A 22,105-nucleotide genomic window follows, 5' to 3' on the forward strand; every position below is an offset into this window, starting at 1 on the left:
TTCAAACTGGTAAGTTCTCGTTTAATCTTACTATTAAATTCCTCTTAATTGTGGATTCCAACTATGATCACAAACCAGTGTGATCATTAACCACTAAATCCATTGAAATTACTATATGCCTTATGATCATGGATAAACTATGATCCCCAATTCTGCCTGATCTCATTTACAACCTCCCCCCCTCCCCTCCCCCCCCCCCTTCCACAATCTAACACGGTATCTCTGAAACTGGTGTGCTTCTTCTTCTTCATGCATATGGCTGTGCACAGCCTAAAGTTGCAGGACAACTTGTTCTATTTGATCTTATTTGATTGTGCATGCCAGGTTGATTGTATTCGTTGAAACAGAGTGGACCACATGAAAGTTGCAACCCTGTCAAGGGTTTCCAGATGGATTTCCTGTGCTGTAATACTAAGAATTGTGCTGTAATACTAAGAATCATACTTTTCACTCTGTATACTCTAATAGTGATTTGATTGGATAGCATTCAAAATGAAACTTTTCACTTACCTAGGTACATGTGACATAATAAACTAAATCTAAATGATGTTCCCACAAACTGGTTCTATGAGGTCTCTGCCTCAAGTAGATATTAGAACTTGAAGTGTGGAAAAATGCTTGAGCCATTTTGCCCTTTCGGCCTGCACCACTACTCAATAAGATTGTGTCTGATCTTTGACCAGCATATTCTCTTTGTCTAACCTCGTATCCCTTGATTCCCTTCATATCCAAACATCTATTGATCTCTGCCTTGAATATGCCAAATGAGTGAGAAACCATAGCTCTTTTTGGAAGAGAACTTTAATGATTTATCATCGTCCAGGTGAAGGAATGTTTTCCCATCAGTCCTGAACATCTGACCCCTTGGTTATAGAAGGTGACCCATTTTAACAGACTCGAGCCAGAAGAAATCTTCGAGCCTCATGAGGTTTTTTAAAAATTTCAATAGATCAACTCTTATCATTCTAACATCAACAGAGTCTGTTAACTAATCTGCATGTGGGATACAGCCTCATCTACAGTCGTTTCTGCCCACAGGAAGCCAAGCTTGTTAATCATGTAGGGAAGGATATCGGTCCTAAACATCACCCATTCCTTCTATCCAGAGATGCTGCCTGTCCCGCTGAGTTACTCCAGCATTTTCTGTCTATCTTCTAGTTAACCATTCTGACTTGTAGAGAAAAAATTTGTTGAACAAAAAACACATGCATGTCCAAGAGGTAAAACCAGCTCTACCAACATGTCAAAAACCCAAACATTGTTTGAAATATAATTACTGAGATTGAAAAGGAATTCTAAAATTAACATTGCAAAATGTTCTAACAGCTAATGTTCTAGCTTTATAAAAATCTGTGCAATAATGAGACCATAAACAAATGGGTCAGAGGTGAGATAGTGTTTCTAAATGGCTAAACACAAATCAGTTCCCAAATTCATTTAATAGGAGATTACTACAGACCCATAACATTGTTTGAAACTCTAAATACGTTGGCCCAGAGATTTGTGAGTGGAATCCTGCTGCCTGTGATGGCTCTTACATTCTCACCAACTCTGTATCTATAAGTTTGATCGTGTTGGCCGAAGCATCCTGGGGCCAAGGAGCAAAGACCTGAATGGTGGAATGGACTTGAGCAAACATAATGAGGTGAGGTTAGTGGACCTCCAGAAGCCCAGCCCAGGAAATCCATCTGGAAACCCTTGACAGGCTTCAAAGAACACCACATCCCCCCTCCCCCCCCCCCACCCCCCACAGTGTGTGCATCCACACACACACACATACATACACACAAACGCACACACACCTTTCTGCCTAACAAAAATATCCAGGTTTTACAAAACTCTTGAATTTATATTATTCACATTACTTGTGGCATTGCTGACGGAACTGCTGCCTCACAGAGCCAGAAACCCTGCATCGATCCTGTCATCAACTGCTGTCTGTGAGGAGTTTGCACATTCTCCCTGTGACCATATGGGTTTCCTCCCGCATCGCAAGGACATGCAGGTTTGTAGGTTAAATTGGCCTTTGTAAATTGCTCCTAATGTGTAGGATATAACTAGTGTGCAAGTGATTGCTGGTTGGCGTGACTTGGTCGGCCAAAGGGCTTGTTTCCATGCTGCATCACGAAACTAAAACTAAACTAAACTTGAGCATTACTATTTTTTAGTTTTGGGGAGAATGATGAATGCTGGAGTACCTCAAGGGGTCAGGCAACAAATGGATGGGTGACGTTTTAGGTTGGACTCTTCTTCAGAATTGTTTTGTGCAGTTTACCTTGTACAAATTGTGCTTCCTGTTCCGCAACCACATTCATACTTGAAGGTGTCTCCGGCAAATTCCTGTCCCTGTACAACCTGACCTCCCGGTGGCTCAGCACTTCAACTCTTCCTCCCATTCCGTATCCGACCTCTCTGTCCTGGGCCTCCTCCATGGCCAGAGTGAGCACCACCAGAAATGAGAGGAACAGCACCTCATATTCCGCTTGGGTAGTCTGCATCCTAGTGGCATAAACATTGAATTCTCCCAATTCCGTTAGCCCTTGCTGTCTCCTCCCCTTCCTAGCTCTCCCTCAGCCCTCGGCTCCTCCTCCTTTTTCCTTTCTCCCCCCCCACCCCCCCCCCACCCCCATCAGTCTCAAGAAGGGTTTAGGCCCGAAACATTGCCTATTTCCTTCGCTCCATAGATGCTGCTGCACCCGCTGAGTTTCTCCAGCAATTTTGTCTACCTTCATACTTGAAGGTACTTGGTTGTGTTTTGCTTTCAATGCCTAGACTGTGTGAAAGACAGAAAGTTCATATCTTTATTTTACTATATGTTCCATTCTTTGAATTTCATCCATTCTTTGGATGTAATCTTCAGTATTAGCAGTGACAATATATGTAAGGGATATTCAATCTAGGCAGTATTAACAACCCTGACAAAGATAAAATATGTCCCCTTTCACTCAGGTAATTTGTCAATGGTTCAAAATTTACAGTATTTTGTTTTCCCTTATTCCTACCAGAAGAAATATCAATAAATGTAATGAAATATTTTTTATGTTAAATGATTATACTGAGAGGGTTGAATCCCTCTGCTGTTTTCACAATTGTGCTTATTTTTTCTCCATACTATTTGAAGTTCCTTGTTAATATGTTAACTTCGATGAATTAAACATTTTTTAGAAATTATGTGGTGCAATATATTAAGATTTTATCTTCTCTACTAACAATTTTGAAAGACAGGATGTCAGTGCCAATATTCTTTGTGATATTTTAATACATGTTTTGTGAAATTCTACATTATTCTGTTTATTTCCTTTCTTATTCTTTTGCATAAGAATTGCCTTCAGCTTTTTTTTTTTCCAATTGTCAGGGCTGATATGAAATAAGTAAAGTGATCCATTATACAAATTTACTTTCTATTACCCTTGCATTTGGAACCAACACACACAACAGATATTAAAGGGTACATTTTGCATAGCAGTGTTTATGGCTTTAAAATGGAAACGGGATCAATCATCCGTGCCAGTTCTGAAAACTTGAGTGCAACTTGAGTCAATGTGTGTGTGTACAATTCAGCTGATTGTGCTCAAATTGTGCAACATTTCACTGAGCATGGTGCATTACATGTTCCCCTTCTAAAATGACTAGGTGGCCAACTTATATATGGCATAGAAACAAGGAACTGCAGATGCTGGTTAACTAAAAAAAACACAAAGTGCTGGAGTAACCCAACGTGTCAGTAGCATTTCTGAAGAACATGGATAGGTGACGCTTTGGGCTGGGGGCTTTTCTTCAGAATGTTTGTGGTGGGAGTGGCAGGAACAAATTGGAAATGGGGAGAGGCAGGATAAAGCCAGGCGAGTGATAAGTGGATACAGGTGAGGCCAAAGTTCAGAGGTGAAAAGGCAAAAGGTGTGTGATAAGGACAGATGAGTCGCAAATTGTGAAGCCAGAGGTAGGAATGTAGGTGGAAGGGGAGGGGGAAAAATAAGTGTGAGCCCAGCTGGGGCACAGGATAGAGAACAAGGGAAAGACAAAGGGGAGAGAAGGGGAGGGGGGGGGGGAGGGAGGAGGAAAGTGTTTCCATTAGTTAGTTAAAATTGGAGAATTCAAATACCATTGGCTTGTAAATTACTCAAGTGGAATATGAGGTGCTGTTCCTTCAGTTAAACATGTGGCCTCATTCTGATTATGGAGGAAGCCCAGGACAAAAAGGACAGTATGAGAATGGGAAGAACAGTTAAAATGCTGAGCAACCAAGAGATGTAGTAGACCTTTGGCAGATCGAGAGCAAGTGTTTTGTAAATTGGTCACTGAGTTTACGCTTGGTCTCAGTGATGTAAAGGAGGCCACATCGGGAACATCAGATGCAGTAGATGAAGTTAGAGGAGGTGCACATGAACAAGTGTTACATCTCCTGTGGTTGTAGGGGAGTGTTCCTGGGGAGGGGGTGATTTTGGTAGGAAGATTTGAGTGAACCAAAGAGTTGTGGAAGGCGGAAAGGGGTGGGGATGGGAAGATTGGACTGATGGTGGGATCAAAGGTTTCAAAGGTATTTTATTGTCACGTGTACCCATTAAGGTACAGTGATATATGAATTACCATGTTCGAGGTGGAGGAAATGTCAGAGAATGATGTGTAGAATGTGGAGTACGGGTGAAACATGAGGATCAGGAGGATTATTCTTGTTCAACCTGGACAGAGGAGGAGCGAGAGTGGAACTATGGGAAGCTGTCACACTTGCCATGCCTCCAGACTCTTTCCACACTTGTCCCCTGAGCTATTAGGAGTTACACCTGCATTTAATCTGCTCTCCTAATCTATCACTTGGTATAAATACCTGAAAACATCACCAATTGGGTACCGACTAAACAGTTCTGCATTCTGTTTGGTTCGATAGCAGTTCTGAGTTCTGTCAGTTCCATTCGCGTTTGGATTTGGGGTTTTCTTCAGTACTTCTCCGTGAGCCTGCATTCGAGTCATTTCCATTTCTGAGCCCGCTGACAGATTGGTCGGCCAGTATGGACACGGCAGGCAATTCTGAACAGCACGATCGGAGTCTTTGGCGCTCCCAGTTCCGAACCTGAGGATTTACTGTCTTGGTTGTGCAGGGCTGTTCAACTTCAAGGCTCCACTCTTGGCACCCATGAGGCTCGAATAGACCAACTCATAGTGATCATCCAGGAGTTTGCAAACACTGTCAGCCAGGTCCTGTCACACCTTGCACTGTCGCCAATTCCTTCCGTCCCTGCTGATGCCCCTCCACCTCCGTCCACTTCCAGCCGTATCCTGCCCATTCTGGAACCAGTTCTTCCCACCCAGGAGAGGTACCATCGTGATCGAACTACCTGCAGGCCATTCCTATCCCAGTACTCCTCGGTTTTTGAGCTACAACTGTCTCGCTTCAGCACAGAACACTCCAAAGTAGCCTATGCCATCTCCCTGCTGTCAGGACAAGCTTTTGCTAGGGGTTCAGCTGCCTGGGAGAGACAGCTAGACTTCTGCCAGGACTTTGCCCGTTTGTGGGGAGGGCTGAGAAAGATTTTTGACCACCCTTTCATCAGAAGAGATGCAGTCCAGAGAATGCTGAATCTCCGCCAGGGGGTTCACTTTGTTGCCAATTATGCTATTGATTTTTGAACTACTGTTTTAGAGAGCAGTTGGTGTGATACCGCCCTGCTCAGTATCTTCGTCCATGGCCTCAACGAGAACCTGAAGGATAAATTGGGCCATAGGGACCTTCCTCGGATCTGGACACACTGATTGATTTAACCATAGATAACTATTTCCGAGATCGAAATCGAGACAAGCCATCAGCAGCTCTCAAACAGTGTTCTTATCCATCACACTCCTCTCATCATAGTGAACCGATTGTCCCACTTCCCTCGGGATGTCGAAGCCCCACGCATCCCGGTCGAGATCCAGTGGAGAGGGAGCCTATGCAGATTGACGGAACAAGACTGAGTGAAGCCGAGCACCAGAGACGCATTCGGGAGAGGTGTTGTCTCTGCTATGGAGATCCCGGACACTTCATCGCTGCTTGCCTGGTAAAAGCCAACGCTTCCCAGCAAGAGAGGGATTATGGGTGAGCAAGGTTTATTTCCCTCCTATTTCCTACAGACTCACTCCGATTACGGTGAGCTTTGGAGACATGCTATTGAAAATTAATGTTCTGATTGACTCAGGGACAGGTGATAGCTTCATTGATATCACTGTTGCTCGGAACTTTCTGATTCCCACTATTAAAGTAGAAGAGCCCCGCCAAGCCAGTGCACTTGATGGAAGAATAATTGGTATGGCTTCACTCTCTACTCTCCCTCTAGAACTTTGTGTTCATGGAAATTCAGTAGCTCCTGCTAACTTCACCTTGTGTCTCTGTCGTTCTGGGTCGGCCTTGGCTGACTACTCACAACCCCACCGTAAACTGGTTCACTGGCAAGATGTCTATTTGGGGGGAGGATTGTCTTCGCTCCACTTGTCTTCCCCTTACCTCTGTGTCTGTTGCTCCTAGTGACAAACCTGACATGTCCAAAGTACCATCCAAGTATCATGACCTGAAAGAGGTCTTCTGCAAATTCTGAACCACCTCTTTACCTCCTCACTGCCCTTACGATTGTGCCATTGGCCTATTATCCGGTACTTCTCCACCCCGCAGTCGTCTGTACTCACTCTTTTCTCCCAAGACCAACGCCATGGAGAGATACATTTCGGAGTCTGGCAGCTGGTTTAATTCATCCATCCTCCTCTCCCGCCGAGGCGGGATTTTTCTTTGTGAGTAAGAAGGATGGGGACCTTCACCCTTGCATTGACTATTGAGGCCTGAATGACGTCACTGTCAAAAACCATTACTCCTTGCCACTCATCTCCTCTGTCTTCAACTGGCTGCAGCATGCCACCATGTTTACCAAGCTGGATCTACGCAAAGACTACGATTTGGTTCGCATTAATGAAGGAGATGAATGGAAAACAGCCTTCAACACACCAAGCAGGCATGACGAGTACCTCATCATGCCCTTCGGCCTGACCAATGCCCCGGCTGTCTTCCAGGCTCTGGTCGTTGATGTGCACCAAGACATGCTGAACCAGTTTGACTTTGTTTACCTGAATGACATCCTCGTTTACTTTGGCTCTGCATCGGAACATACCCGCCATGTCCATCTCGTTCTGCAACGGATTTGGTGGTTCCATCAGCCCATGGTGTCCTTCCTGGGATACATCCGCTCTGCTGGCCGTGTCGAGATGGATCCAGGAAAGAGGAGAGTGGTGGTAGATTGGCCTGAGCCTACCAGTCAGAAGGAGCTACAACGCTTCCTTGGCTTTGCCAAATTTTTACCGCTGATTTATCAGCTACTACGGCATCCTGGCTGCTCCTCTCAATGCTGTCACGCCTACCCCGTTCAAGTTTGCCTGGTCCCCTGCTGCTGAGGGGGCATTCCAGGACCTTAAGCAACGCTTCACTCCCTTCCCCCATCCTGGAGCATCCTGACCCAGCCCGTCAGTTTGTGGTGGAGGTTGATGCCTCTGATGTTGGAGCTGGGGCGGTGCTTTCCCATCCCTCCTGCAAGGACCAGAAGATGCACCCCTGTGACTTCTTCTCTCGCCGCCTCTCCCCGGCTGAGAGGAATTATGACATCGGCAACAGAGAGCTGCTGGCAGTGAAGCTGGCGTTGGAGAAGTGGATGTATTGGTTGGAGGGCACTGAGCAGTCATTCTAAGTCTGGATGGACCACAAGAACCTGGAGTACCTGGGTTTGGCGATGCGGCTCAACCCCATCAAGTCTGGTGGGCCCTGTTTTTCACCCGGTTTAACTTCACTTTGTCCAAGGATGTCAAGCCCGACTCCCTCTCCCTCCAGTTTAGTTCTGACCAGAACAAATCTTCCCACAAACCCATTCTGCCTCCCACCTGCCCGGCGGGCTCCATCACCTGGGAGATCGAGACCACAGATCGCAATGCCCAGCGTCATCACCCCGATCCTAGTTCTGGACCCCCCAATAAGTTGTTTGTTCTGGTCTCCACCCGCTCTGAAGTACTCCAGTGGGCCCATTCCTCTAATCTTGTCCGGCATCGGCTGCACCCTCTACCTGCTGCGCTAGCGTTTCTAGTGGCCCACCGTGGAGGCCAACACCCGGTCTTTCATCTCCACCTGCTCTGCCTGCGCACAGAATAAGATGTCCCGTCAGCCTCCCTCTGGTCTCCTTCATCCCTGTTCCCCGCCATTCCTGGTCCCATATCGCCCTGGACTTCACCACCGACTTGCCTCCGTCCAAGGGTAATACGGTTATTCTTACCATTGTGGACCATTTCTCCAAGGCTGCTCATTTCCTTCCTCTTCCTAAGCTCCCATCTGCTGTAGAACTCGCTCACCTCATTGTAAACCAGGTCATCAGACTCCATAGTTTCCCTCGAGACATCGTCTCTGGCAGGGGTCCGCAGTTCACCTCACAATATTGAAAGGGTTTCTGCTCCCTGGTTGGTTCCTCCACCAGGCTCTCATCTGGGTTCCATCCACAATCTAATGGTCAGTTAGAGAGAGCCAACCAGGTCCTGGAGACCACCCTATGTTGCTTGGTGCCTGCCAACCCTACCACCTGGTCTAGAAAATTGGTATGGATCGAATATTCCCACAATTCTCTGCCCAGTTCTGCCACCAGTCTGTCTCCATTCCACTGCTCCCTTGGTTATCAGACACCTCTGTTCCCAGACCAAGAGGAGGAGGTCTCCGTTCCCTCTGCCCAGGAGTTTGTGCGCCGCGTTCGTCGGACCTGGAAGGAGGCGCGTTCTAACCTGCTCTGCACCGCTTCCAGGTACAGATGACAGGAGGATTGTCACCGAACCGTTGCTATTGCCCTGGTCAGAGGTTATGGCTGTCCATCCGAGATCTCTCCCCCCCCCCCCCCCCCCCCCCCCCCCATTGAGTCCCATAAGTTGACACCCTGGTGTATTGGCCCATTCTCGATTCTCATGATCATTAACCACTCTGCTGTCCGCCTTAGACTGCCGCGGATCTATGCGGATTCACCCCACCTTCTACGTACCCCAGATAAGCCCCTGTCCTCCAGCTCCTCTGCTACCTCCGCCACCCCACATCATTGACGGTGGTCCGGTCTACACGGTGAAGCATCTGCTGAAGTCCCGGCAGCATGGCAGGGGGATCCAGTACCTGGTTGACTGGGAGGGCTACGGTCCAGAGGAGAGGAGCTGGATTTCTGCCAGTGACATCCTGGACCCCTCACTGATCCATGACGTTCATCAGCTGTATCCAAACCAGCCAAGGAGGACGCCAGGAGGCGTCCGTGGGAGGGGGGCTCCTGTCGAATTTGCAACATTTGTCCCCTGAGCTATTAGGAGTCCACCTACATTTAATCTGCTCCCCCAATCTATCACTTGGCATAAATACCTGAGATTATCACCAATTGGGTGTCAACTAATCAGTTCTGCATTCTGTCGGTTCAATAGCAGTTCTGAATTCTGTCGGTTCCAGGTCTATGTCATCTAAAACCATGGTATGTCATCAGAAAGAGTTCCAAGGTGTGCAAAAAAGCATTGAACCGAAATTGTTAACATTAATACAGGCTGTAAAGACATCTTTGTATGTGACACATATATGGCTATATCAAAATGAGGTATGGAATGATATGGATTTTGACTCACAGAGATGTAATAGAACAAAGACGTCCTTCGGAGCAAGGGATTTTGTTTTTGAACAGTTGTAGCTCGTGATATTTTCATTGCAGAGATTAATAAGATATAAGCTCCATTGAATGTAACTAATCACAAAAAAATGGCATGAGGTCTATGAATGGCATTAATAGAAGGCCTACATGCAGAAGAATCTGAGAATAGGACAATTCCTTTGTTGACATGAACATAATGGATGGCAATCCTCTTGAGGGACAGGATCATCTCTACGGTGCAAATGTTCTTCTTTATTCTCCTTAACAGAATAGGTAATATTACATTCAATTACTCACACAGTGGGGAAAACAGCTTGGTCTACAAATGAAATGCATAAGCATTCTGATGATCGGTCATTGATTTAAAACATTAATTCTATGTCTCTCCCCACAAAGGCTATCTGACCTGTTGAGTATTTTCATCATTTTCTATTTTTATTTGAACATCCTCAGCATTTTTCATGATTGCAAGTATTTATTTGATTCAAAGAATGAACTGAAATTCATCCTGAGCTGTGGCTCACATGTTGGGATTTAAAAGCCTTAAATCTTAAAATTGCATCATGTGGTGCTATCTTTTATGGGAATCTATTATTTCAGATTTTTTTTTTTGGTGATGAATCAAGGTATTTGATGCCTCCTGCTGTTTGTCAAATTAAATTCCATGATTTTATTCTTGTTATACATGTACAGTGCATGAATGCATTGAATGTCCACAGTCCATGTGTAATGCAGGTTCGATGCCACATGAATCTCCTTCCACAGAGTCAGCTCTTTTTTGATCAAATGCACGTGGGAAACCATCTTTTCAGCTGAAAGTAAAACCCACTTAATCATACCACCCCTCACCTGTGTTGCTTAGAGGAATTTTGAATGGCATGATGTGTTTTAAACATTGAATAAGTGCTCTGAAATTTTGTCAGCATGGGTGGCACAGCAGGGCAGTGGTAGAGTTGATGCCTTACAGTGCCAGAGACCTGGGTTCAATCCTGACTATGGGTGGTTGTCTGTACAGAGTTTGTACATCCTCCCCATGACCTGCGTGGGTTTGTTCTGGGATCTCCGCTTTCCTCCCACACTCCAAAGTAATACAGGTGTGTAGGTTAATTAGCTTGGTATAATTGTAACCTGTCTCTAGTGTGTGTAAGATAGTGTTAGTGTGCAGGGGTTGCTGGTTGACACAGACTCCGTGGGCCGAAAGGCCTGTTTCTGCACTGTATCTCTAAACTAAACTAAACTAAACTAAACTAACGTGTAGGAAGGAACTGCAGATGCTGGTTTAAACCGACGATGGACACAAAAAGCTGGAGTAACTCACCAGAACAAGCAGTATCCCTGGAGAGAAGGAATGGGTGATGTTTTGGGTCGACCCGAAATGTCACCAATTCCTTCACTCCAGAGATGCTGCCTGTCCCGCTGAGTTAAATTAACGTGTCATTTTTTTCCATCACCATAAATAAACCTGGCATGAAGGTTACCCTTTCTGCCCTCAAAATTGGAGCAAATATTTTGGTCTCACTGAACCCTTAACATGATCACGAGGAGTAGGTGGAGAGAATGAATCTCAATGCCGACATGGTGGAATAGGCCAAAGGTTGAAAAGGGAAAGGGTGCTGGGAGTAGGATATTGGCAGCAAGTTTACCTGCTGGAGGAGTAATGTGTCCAGTGCCTTGCCCTCTGCATGCAGGTGGTGACTGACTCAGCCAGGCAGATCTCCATTGAGTTGTGCCTGGATCAGTCATTCCCCCACAGCTGATGACGTTCACTGACCTAGCACCATGCTGAGTGCAGATGAATTTACAGGCTGGTATTTTAGGTGAAACATAAACCCAGCTGCATCTGCCCTTTTCATGGATCTATTTGAAGATGAACAGGGAAGTTTTCTTAAATGCTCAGATGATATTTATGCCTCAGTGCACTTTAATTACAGAAGAGCTAATTTTCTGGGCACTTATTTTATCAGTATCTTGGGCTTCACGGTGTAAATGTTGGCAGCTGCACTTATTAAATTACAACAGTGACCAAAATACTTCACTGGTTGTGTATCAGGGGCATTTCATTTTATTTCCACCATGACTGTTGTAATCTGAAAAAAATGTGATGTATTTTATTGGGCAAGAAAACTTGCTCCACTAGATCACCATCTGAACAGTGAAGACAAAATAATTTGCATCAAGAGATTTACAAAATAGACTACAATTACATTGACTATTGTAGCAATTTTGCATGAACTGTCATAAGGTCATTAGGTCATAAGTGATAGGAGCAGAATTAGTCCATTCAGCCCATCAATTTACTACGTCATTTAATCATGGCTGATCTATCTCTCCCTCTTAACCCAAATCTCCTACCTCCTCCCCATAACCCCTGACACCTGTACTAATCAAGAATATATCTATCTTTGCTTTAAAAATATCCAGTGACTTGGCCTCCACAACCGCTGCAAGTCAGTCTAGGAATTAAATGTCACCATCAACTTAAAGTCTACTGTTAAATTGCAGCTGGGTCCCTGCTCGTCAGGGAACACTTAAGGCACAAAACTACTTTTAATGCTGAATACATGTACAGGATCTGTTTGATCATTGTTATCAGCTGATATTAAAAATACAATAGTTTACAGATCAACCTCAATTTATGTAGATCGCACAGCGCTTTGGACACATTTTAACAAGTACCTTGCTGACCCCCTCCATTGTGATCAATTTGATATATTTTCTGGCAATTGACAGGAATTGCTGGTATTTCAAAGAGTTAATGCACTTACCTTTTGATTGAAGACTTTGTGTCATGGTGTAAGGACGATAACTAGGCAAGTTTTCTTTACACAGAGGGTGGTGAGTGCCTGGAACACATTGCTGCAGCTGGTGGTTGAGTCAGATATGATGGTAGCATTTAAGATACTTTTTCTTAGGTATATGATTTGCAGGGAATGGAGGGATATGAATTATGTGCAGGCAGATAAGAGTTAGTCTTGATATCATGTTCGCCACAAGCAATGTGAGTCAAAGGGCCTGTTCTTGTGCTCCGCTGTTCTATGTTTGAGGTTCCATTACATAGTCCCTGTACTCATTGAAGATAAAAATTGCTTCCAGCCCAGAAAACCTTACAAAGTTCTCTTCAAAATTAACTGGGAACTGGTGTCTAAATTGTGGTCATCATTGCTGGATTTAAATCCTGGGATCTCCTCACCGATTTTCATCATATTGGGATGCGCTTACTGGAATGATTGTAGTAGTTTAAGAAGATAGGTCACCTCAACATTTTCAAAGGCAATTATGATTGAGCAATAAACATTGACTGAGCCAGCAATACTCAGATACTGACAAATTAATTAAAAAAATAAGAACCATAAGGTTTACCTTGTTTGGCCACATATACTGCAAAATGCTCTGCTTATGTTTTTCCTGTTGCTGAAGTGTGACATGGTTTGGAGGAGGAAAGGAGCAAGAATGATGCTCCAAAAACACAAATTTCTACAAGCAAAGAGACATTTCTAGAAATGGCCTCAAACTTATAAATCAAATATTTTACCAATAACATATTTCTGAAATCCCAATTCTCCAATTTCTATTATATTTATCAATTGGCTATGGGTCCACAAGAACTTAGGCAGAGACTTTGATGTAAATGTTGATCAACTGGTAAAGCCATTGCTTATCTAATGTCTTGTATTATATATCTCACACTCTACATTATTGCGGAGGATGATTAATTTGAGATATAAATGATATTTAAGATAAAGCCTTCATCAAATATAGTAAAAACCTGCTTACTGCTCAATGTTAAATTAGTTAAATGCCAAGAAAACTACATCAATGGGTTAAAGATTTTTATGGCTGTTAGTTTCTCCAAAGACTGATAGAAATGTTTATCAGTTGTGCAAAGTGCAGCCGCTCTGGTAATACACAAGGGAGGCCTGTTCAATGCCTATGCATGGCAGCGTTGTCGAATGATTAAAATAACATCGCGTATATTCTGTAAATGAAGGATAGAACTAAAAGATGCCTCCAGAGTCCATTATAAATTTTAATAATACATCAAGGTAATGTAAATGAATAACAGATCTCTGAGGGAAGAACCACGGCATTTGGCTAATATCACAATTTAAATTGAAGACAAAAAGGCTTTTAGCTAACCTTGTTTTCTCCCCTTCATACTTTAGGGCTTTTTTTTTGTATTTTCTTGAATCCAGAACAAGTTGTAAACAAATAAATGTAAGAAGAAAAATAAACAGTTCAGCATCTCAGTAGATTAATTAATGCGCCTCAGCTTCAGCACCAGTAGGTAAAAATTATGTGCATAAATAATACCACTAATTAAAAAGATGCAGATTAACATGCAAATAATGTTAATGAATCTCTGCAATTCCGGTGTGTATTCACATAACATCAACAATTTAATGTGTTGGAAGAATTGTGTTTGCATTACATTAATAAAATTCAAAGGCCCTCTGTAAAAAAAAAATTTCTGTCAAAGCTACTGCTTCCACTTGTGAGTTGTTAATTCTATGGGCAGTAACAGGCTTGTTGGCAGATGCCAAAGTCATTATCCAGAGGCTGTTGAAGTGCTGCTGTGTGCCAGTGTGACCAGTTGTTGGGGAGCCAGCTTGCAGTAACCACAAATCTCTGCCAACTTATTCCTTCAGTTTGGTAGGCTGGATATTTATTTACAGACATTGCTTTTTGGTCATAGTTTCACACACTTCTGCATATAAAATCTCTGGAGGAAGTCATCAAAAGTATAGAAACTTTTGAATCTTCAATTTTCAAGGCTCATGCATAGCTCCACATTGTATTTTGACTACATTATGAGAATGTGTCTGCATTATTAGCTCCAGTTAACAGCACTAGAGAGTGGTTTAGGCCCATAAGATTTAATGATTTGCATGAAAGATATACTCAGAATTTTAAAAGGAACAGAATATAGATGAAGAATATCTTATCTTATTTTCTTGAGGTTTTCTACAAATATCTTCCCTGTGTTGAATTTATTGTATCTGGCATACAAATGATTGTGTTCCATTAACCTTCACATAATCATCTTTCTCTTCCTCTCCCTCACCTTCCCCCACTACCTGTTTTCTTCATTCTTAATGCCTCATTACACATAGTAACGGTGTAATATTTTGAGTAACTTCTGTTGCTTTAATATGGTGTTGTTTGCCTCCCAGCTGCCAAATTATTCAGAAAAATAAAAATGGCTTTGCATCAATAAGTCAGAAGATGGGGCCTATAAAGTCCCTGCCTTTGAATTGAATAAACTACTGGAACAAAATATCTTGCCGAGAGAGATTGACTTTAAACACACTTAACTGGTAAACACAAAAAAAAAGCTTGTATAGGGTTAAAATTAAGGATTTTTTTGTGTGAGTTGGAACAGAAGAACAAACTGTTTGACTACAAAATGATCAATGCAAATTGTAGCGGAGGAGTATACCTTGCAATTTTTACTTAATGTTGAAGACACTAAAGTATTTGGTATCAAAGTAGGTGGTAACAGTGAAGACGGTTATGAAAAGTTACAGCAGGATTTTGATCAGCTGGTCAAGTGTGCTGAACAATGGCTAATGGAGTTCAATGCAGATACGTGTGAGGTGTTGCAATTTGAGAAGTCTACCAAAGCAGCAAGTTTGCAGTGAATGGTAGGAGCCTGGAGAATGTTGTAGAGAATAGGGATCTAGAAGTGCAGGTACATGGTTCTCCGTAAGTGGCATCACAGTTAGATAGGGTGGTAAATAAACCTTTCGGTACATTGGCTCTCGTCAGTATGAGTATTGAACATCAAAGTTGAGCCGTTATCTTTCATGGATACAAGACGCTGGTGAGGTCACATTCGGAGTATTGTGTTCAGTTTTGTCACCCTACTATTGGAAGGATGTCATTAAGCTGGAACAAGTGCAGAGAAGATTTACAAGGATGTTGCCAGGACTCGAGGGCTTAAACTATGGGGATAGATTGGGCAAGCTAGGACTTTATTCCTTGGAACACAGGAGACTAAAGAATGATCTTATTGTGTAAAATCATAAGAAATTGGTAGGGTGAATGTAAGGTCTTTTCCCTACAGTAGAGCAAATCACAAACCAGAAGACATAGGTTGAAGGTGAGAGGGGAAAGATCTCACTCAATAGGATCTTGAGGGGCAAATAATTCACTCAAAGGGTGACGGGGCCCCTCAATAGGATCTTGTGAGGCAAATAATTTGCTCAGAGGGTGGCGGGTGTATGGAATGAGCTGCAAGAGGAGGTAGTTGAGGCAGGTACAATAAAAATAGTTAAAAGACTCTTGGAAAGGAACATGGATAGGAAAGAGGGATATGGTACAAATGTGGACAAATTGGACTAGCTTAGAAATACTTTGTATTTATCTCACAGTAAAATGTTTAGAAAGTTAAACTTAAAAAGTTGTTTTTATTTCCTGATTTGTAGCCTTGGTATTGCTTAATTGGCTAAAATGCACTGACATTCCTCATTAAGCTCATGCATGGCATCAGAAAATAGGAATCTCTTGCCGAAGATCTTTGTTAGATCTTGGTTGGCATGGATTTGTTGGGCCGAATGACTGTGACAACAGAGAGAAAGGCTGTTTGGTCCATTGGTTCCATGTTGGCTCCAAATTAAATACTCACATTATCCCTCTTCTTATTTCTCTGTGACTTGCAACTTATTTTTTCGTGTGGCCGTCAACTCCCTTCTAATTCTTTTTCCACTAACCTAAACCACAGGAGCCCATCAACATGCAAGATAGCAGTTCTAACTGCCGTGCCACCATAATACTGCTACTTGCATGAACAGTTTCCAAAGAGAGTTGTACCTTGGGGGCTGATGGTTATCTTCAAGTGAAAGTACATCCCAGCAATAAGTAGGCAGTAGTTACAGCACTCGTTTGAAAGATCACTTGACTCAGAATTTGCAGTTAACAGGAATAGGAACAATTGGTGCTAACCTTAAAGATATTTCCAATAATCTGCTTTGGTTAGAGGTTCCCACTTTCCGATGCCAGGCTTGAGTTTAATGGAGAAGGTTGGTGCATATTAGCCAATTAAGCAACCCTGAGGCAACAAATCAGGAATCAAAAACAACTTTTTGAATTAACTTTCTCACCACTCTACTATGGGCTAAATACAAAGTTGGAATTAACAAAAGGTGCTCCCTGCTGTCCAGTTTCAAAAACTCCACACAAGCTGATTATATGATGAATAGGTTGCATCATATCATGCAACTGAGATTTCTATTTCTGCTTATTACTTTGCAAGCCTTCCAAAATTAACACCAATTAGTATCAAAATTAGCAATTCACTGCAGTGTGTGGCAATGCAACACCGTAAAATGTCATGCAGAAATACATGTTTATGAAGAGTTAACGTTTATGAAGAGTTATCGACCCGAAACGTCACCCATTCCTTCTCTCCAGAGATGCCGCCTGTCCTGCTGAGTTACTCCAGCATTTTGTGTCTATGAAATAACCTTGGATTGGTTTGGATGAATTAGACTCTCGCAATGTAGGGGGAAAAAATAAATTAACTGCCTATAATTGTCAAGGGATAAAAAAGCAGGTTAATATGAAGGGGAAGGACATCTTTGGTGGCGGTGTCTATCTTTGGTTTAAATCAGTATCTGCAGTTCCTTCCTACACCAATGTTATTCCATTACTGCTTTCTTCTCTGGGTATTGGTACACAACCTGATCTTGTTCAAATATGAACGGATCTTCGGAAGTTTTGGAAATTAATACATGACGGATTTGTGGCTTTTGTGTGTTTGATCTTTCAGGCAGAGTTTGCATGAACCAATAATAACAGACTTACACCAGCAATTTAAAATGGCTACTGTGATCCTAGCAGGTTGACTTTATTGCAAATGATTTATTTCTCAGAATTTCCTTCGACATTGATTAATAAAAGTGTAATCAAATGGAATGGTGCACATTTTATTCATATCAATAAATAGGTCACTTGGAGTATGTGTTTCCTTGACACAGATATTATAGATATGAAATTCAATGGAGATCTGAGCTGTACTTAACTTTTGTTTGAATGCAGATCCATTACCGTGATTGCAAGAACGATAAACCAAATTAAGAAGTTGAGACCCACTGTCAGATTACTGCTGTACAGTGGGGCTTTCATTAATGAATGCTTTAATAGTGACACCTAAGGTATAGCTGCAGTCAATGTTTGGATAAGTATTGAAAATAGTAGGCATTGTGGTGTTGTCACAATTCCATCCAAAATCAAGCCACGTAGAAGCACAAGAACATTTATAAATTGAATAGCAGGTACAGTAAAGCCATTTTATTTGAGTTCTACCAAAATGCATTACTCTTCCCATTAATTCCATCTTGATTACGTCTTGCTTATTTAGGTTTAGTTTAGATTAGCTCAGAGATACAGCATGGCACCAGGCAATTCAGCCCACCAAGTCCATGTCAACCGTTGATCTTCCATTCACACTGGTTCTATGTTATCCCACTTTCGCATCCACTCCCTAAACACAGTAATTTGGTAATTTACTGTGGCAAATTAACTGATAAACCAGAGGAAACCCACATGGTCACATCAGCACTCGAGACCAGGATTGAACCTCAGTCTTTGGTGCTGTGAGTCAACAGCTCTACAGCTGTGCCACTGAGCCACCTTAAGGTTGAAATCACAAACATGAAGTTGGCACATTCCACCCCTTGAAGTACTAAGTAAACCACTAAGTTTAGGATTGGGCATTGAAATTTAGCCCAGAAAGTGAAGCCCACCTGCTGTCAATGAATTAAGAACATAACTGCTTTCCTTATCCATAATTGTATAATCTATAAGATGTACACATAATTTCTCCAGCTTACATTACAGATCATCTTTGTTGTACTGTATGGAATGTACAGTGTAGAATCTATTCGAGAATATCCCTTGTTAATGTATTACATATGTTGACTCTTGTAGTATATTGAGATGTCATTAACCTGAATATGAACTCCTTATTTCTGCATAGTTGATGCTTGATTTTCTTAAATCTCAAATACTGTACCTGTGCATGAAAATTGTCTTGTTTATTGAGGAAGTCATTGGAAATATGTTTGCACCATTGCCATGAAGATCAATAACAATGAGTTGCCAGAGCATCATCCTCTACCTTAATGGAGCAATTAAGTCAATGGAGTAAATTTTGGAGCCAGAATAAAATGCACTATCAGTGCTAAGTGAGAAGAAATTATTTATTCTCAACAGTCTGATGGAATTGAGGATGACTTGCTTTCATTCCGGCTTTGTTGTTCTGAGGTGGACCAAAATGCAGGAAAATAGATCCTTCCTGCCACAGGTGCCTGACAGGACAGATGAACAAATAGTTTGACATGGTGCACACGTTCTGGCACTTATGCAAGTGTTTGATGTGGTCCCAGTGCATGGCCTCAGGGTTCTCAAAACCGTCCCGAATGCTCCTTCTCCAGTTTATGCAGTCATGGTACAGAGATTTTTGGGAGTCTGTGGGATGTTACATATTTTCAAGGAGGTATTCATCACATCTTCTAACCTTTTCCTTAGACTGGTAACCTCTTTCCATGGCATAACTGGATATAGAGTAGAGCTGAGAACTCTCATGGGTCATTGTTACTCTTATTAACTCCTCCAATTTAGGGTGATTTCTGCACACATCTCTTTTAAAGTTTACTGGAAAAGCAGTCCTTTCCAAAAGAAGTAAGATGATTAATTCATTGGTATTTATACTTTGTTGCCCAATGTAACATTTTCCTTATCCATAGAGAGTTGTTTAAAATGTTAATCATACAGTTTTAGCAAGTGGTAAAGCTCTCCCTTAAGGTTTGTTTATTGTAATTGTACATCCATTTGTTGTTTTGTCTTGCTTGTCTGTGTTTGAAATGTCATTAGCAGTAAAGAACATTAAAGTTTGTACATATTCATACACATTAAACAAAAATCAATAACATCCATCATTTTCTGACAGTATATTAAAACTGGATTGAATTGATACAATTTGATTGTCTATTGTGTAATAAATGCATGAACTTCAGGGATGTTTACAGGCCTCTGTTGATCAATAACCAGTTCAATTACTCACTTGTTCACATTAAAAAGATAAAAGCCATTATACAATGATACACGTTTATTGTTGCCTGATGCTACAAAAGACAGTAAATTGATTGCTACTATCTACCAATGCTAGCTTGGATCTTTACAGATGACATGGATGTTGGAAAGTAACATCCACATGATCCAAACAGTGGAATATCTTAGTATTTTGCTCCGAAACAAAAATAGTCAATTAATGTACAGTTACAGTTCAAGAAGATAGTGGTTCTGAAACTTGTTGATATTTTGCGTGATTACTTTAAAACAATAATAGTTGTGATAGCGATAAAGGTGCACAGGCTGGTATGCTCATAGAATCCCAGGTCTCAGTGGGTCAACAATTGAGGGAAGTATTCAATATATTAGCAAGATTATAGATGGATATACCGCTGGGTCAAGCTACTATGGGAGATACTGTAAGAGAAGCGATTCAGTGAATATTCATTATAACTGCTTGTATTGCTGGGGGCTTGACATCCATTTTCAAATCTCTGATCACAGAACAGGCCCCATACATCTGGAGGACACTAAATGTGATACCTTTATTCAAGAAGGCTGAAGGAGGTAAATCAGGTAATTACAGGTCAGTGCGCTAATATCACTGATGCAGATAGCATTAGTTAAAATTTCCACAAACAGGTTTAATTTAAACTTGGAAATGAAGGGATTCATCAATGAGTATAAAACTTGTTTAATGAAAGATCCTATCTGATCAATTTGTTTGATTTTATTTTTTTTAAAGTAACGAGGAGTCAAAATTATGGATATGCCATTTTTATGGTTTTCAGTACAGCCTTTGACAAAAGTTCCACATGGGAGCTTGGTTCAAAAGATAAATGCCCAAGGGAGTCAATCCAATTTGGCAAATTGGATCCAAAATTAGCTTGTATTAGTAGGCAGAAGATGATAGTCTAGGGTTGATTGTTTCTGATTGAAAGCTTTGACTAGTGGTGTACTATAGGCATCTGTTCAGGGATCCTGGCTGTTTATTATTTACCTTAATGATGTGGATGTGAATGAACGACTGGTATGATTAGTAAGTTTTCTGATGTCACAAAATTGCTGGTATTGATAATCTTTGGCCACAATATTGGTGGGTTAGTAAAATAAGCAGAATAATGACAAATAGAATTTAATCCTGAAAATATAAATGGATGAATTTTGAAAGGAAATTCTAAATTAATGAAGGACCCTTAGATGTGCCGAGGAACTGAGGTGCCTTCTTATCCATCTGCATTAGTCCCTGGATCAGCTGCCCAGGTACAGACAATGGTTAATAAGGTTCATAGAGTCATAGTCATACAGCATGGAAACAGGCCTTTCGACCCGACTTTCGCATGGCAACCTAGATGTCCCATCTGCCCACATTTGGCCCATATCTCTCAAAACCTTTTCTATCCATGTACCTGTCCAAATGTCTCTTACATGTTATTATAGTACCAGTGTTACCTACATTCTCTGACAGCTTCTTCTATATACCCACCTCCCTCTATATGAAAAAACTGCCTGTCAGGGTCCTATTAAATCGTTCCCCTGTCATCTTCAACCTATGTCATTTGATTTCCCTACTCCAGGTAAAAGTCTCTGTGCATTCACCCATCTATTCCCTTCATGCAATACTTACCTTTGTTAGCCAGAGAACTGAGGGTAAGAACAGGAAGGTTATGATGTCACTGTATAGAACATTACTTATGCCACAGCTGGAATATTCTGCTTGCCACTCTATTTAAGGATGTAATTGCATTGGAGAGGTGTAGGAGGGATTCACCAGGATGCTGCCTAGAGCATTCCAGCCATGAAGAATGACACGATAAATTGGTTTGGTTTTCCTTTGAGCGAGCATGGCAGAAGAGGATATAGGGATGTTATCCTAACTGAAGTAAATAAAATAATGTTGGGTATATGTAGGATGCATAGTAAGAAACTGTTACTCCTGGTAAAGATGTCTAGAACCAGAAGCCAGAGGTTTAAGGTAAGGGAAAAAGTTAGAGGGGAATTTGAGAGAGTTTTTTCCACCCAGAGGATGGTCGAAATATGGAATGCACTGGGTGAGAGTGAGGTGAGAACAGGCACTCTCACAAATTTTAGTATTTAACTGAGCTAACCTATGGCATCGAAGGGTACTAGCCAGGGGCTAGAAAATAGAATGAGTGTAGATTAGTAAGGTAGTCATCATGGGCATGGTGGGACAAAGAGTATGTTTCCATGCAATATGATTTATGGCAGCTTACTTAGTATTTTCTCATGCATCACTCAGTTAACTTTTGGGTGATATATCATTTTTTCTGTCTCCTGATACAGGAAGGAAAAACATTATTTTTCAATTTCAAAATACTGCAATGTATTTTCCACACAATTACATACTCCGA

At 41.8% G+C, this 22,105-nt stretch overlaps 1 long non-coding RNA gene across 1 annotated transcript; it reads right to left on the reverse strand.

The window, feature by feature from the left end:
* Positions 1-248: 248 nt before the first annotated feature.
* Positions 249-9,965, reverse strand: LOC116984352. The gene is made up of 3 exons (XR_004414997.1): positions 9,956-9,965; positions 1,547-1,551; positions 249-372 (listed from the first exon to the last, which is right to left on the reverse strand). It is a non-coding gene; the product is annotated as an uncharacterized LOC116984352 (long non-coding RNA).
* Positions 9,966-22,105: the final 12,140 nt, after the last annotated feature.

Source organism: Amblyraja radiata, chromosome 2 (assembly GCF_010909765.2).
Source record: "Amblyraja radiata isolate CabotCenter1 chromosome 2, sAmbRad1.1.pri, whole genome shotgun sequence".
In the NCBI taxonomy this organism is placed as follows: domain Eukaryota; kingdom Metazoa; phylum Chordata; class Chondrichthyes; order Rajiformes; family Rajidae; genus Amblyraja; species Amblyraja radiata.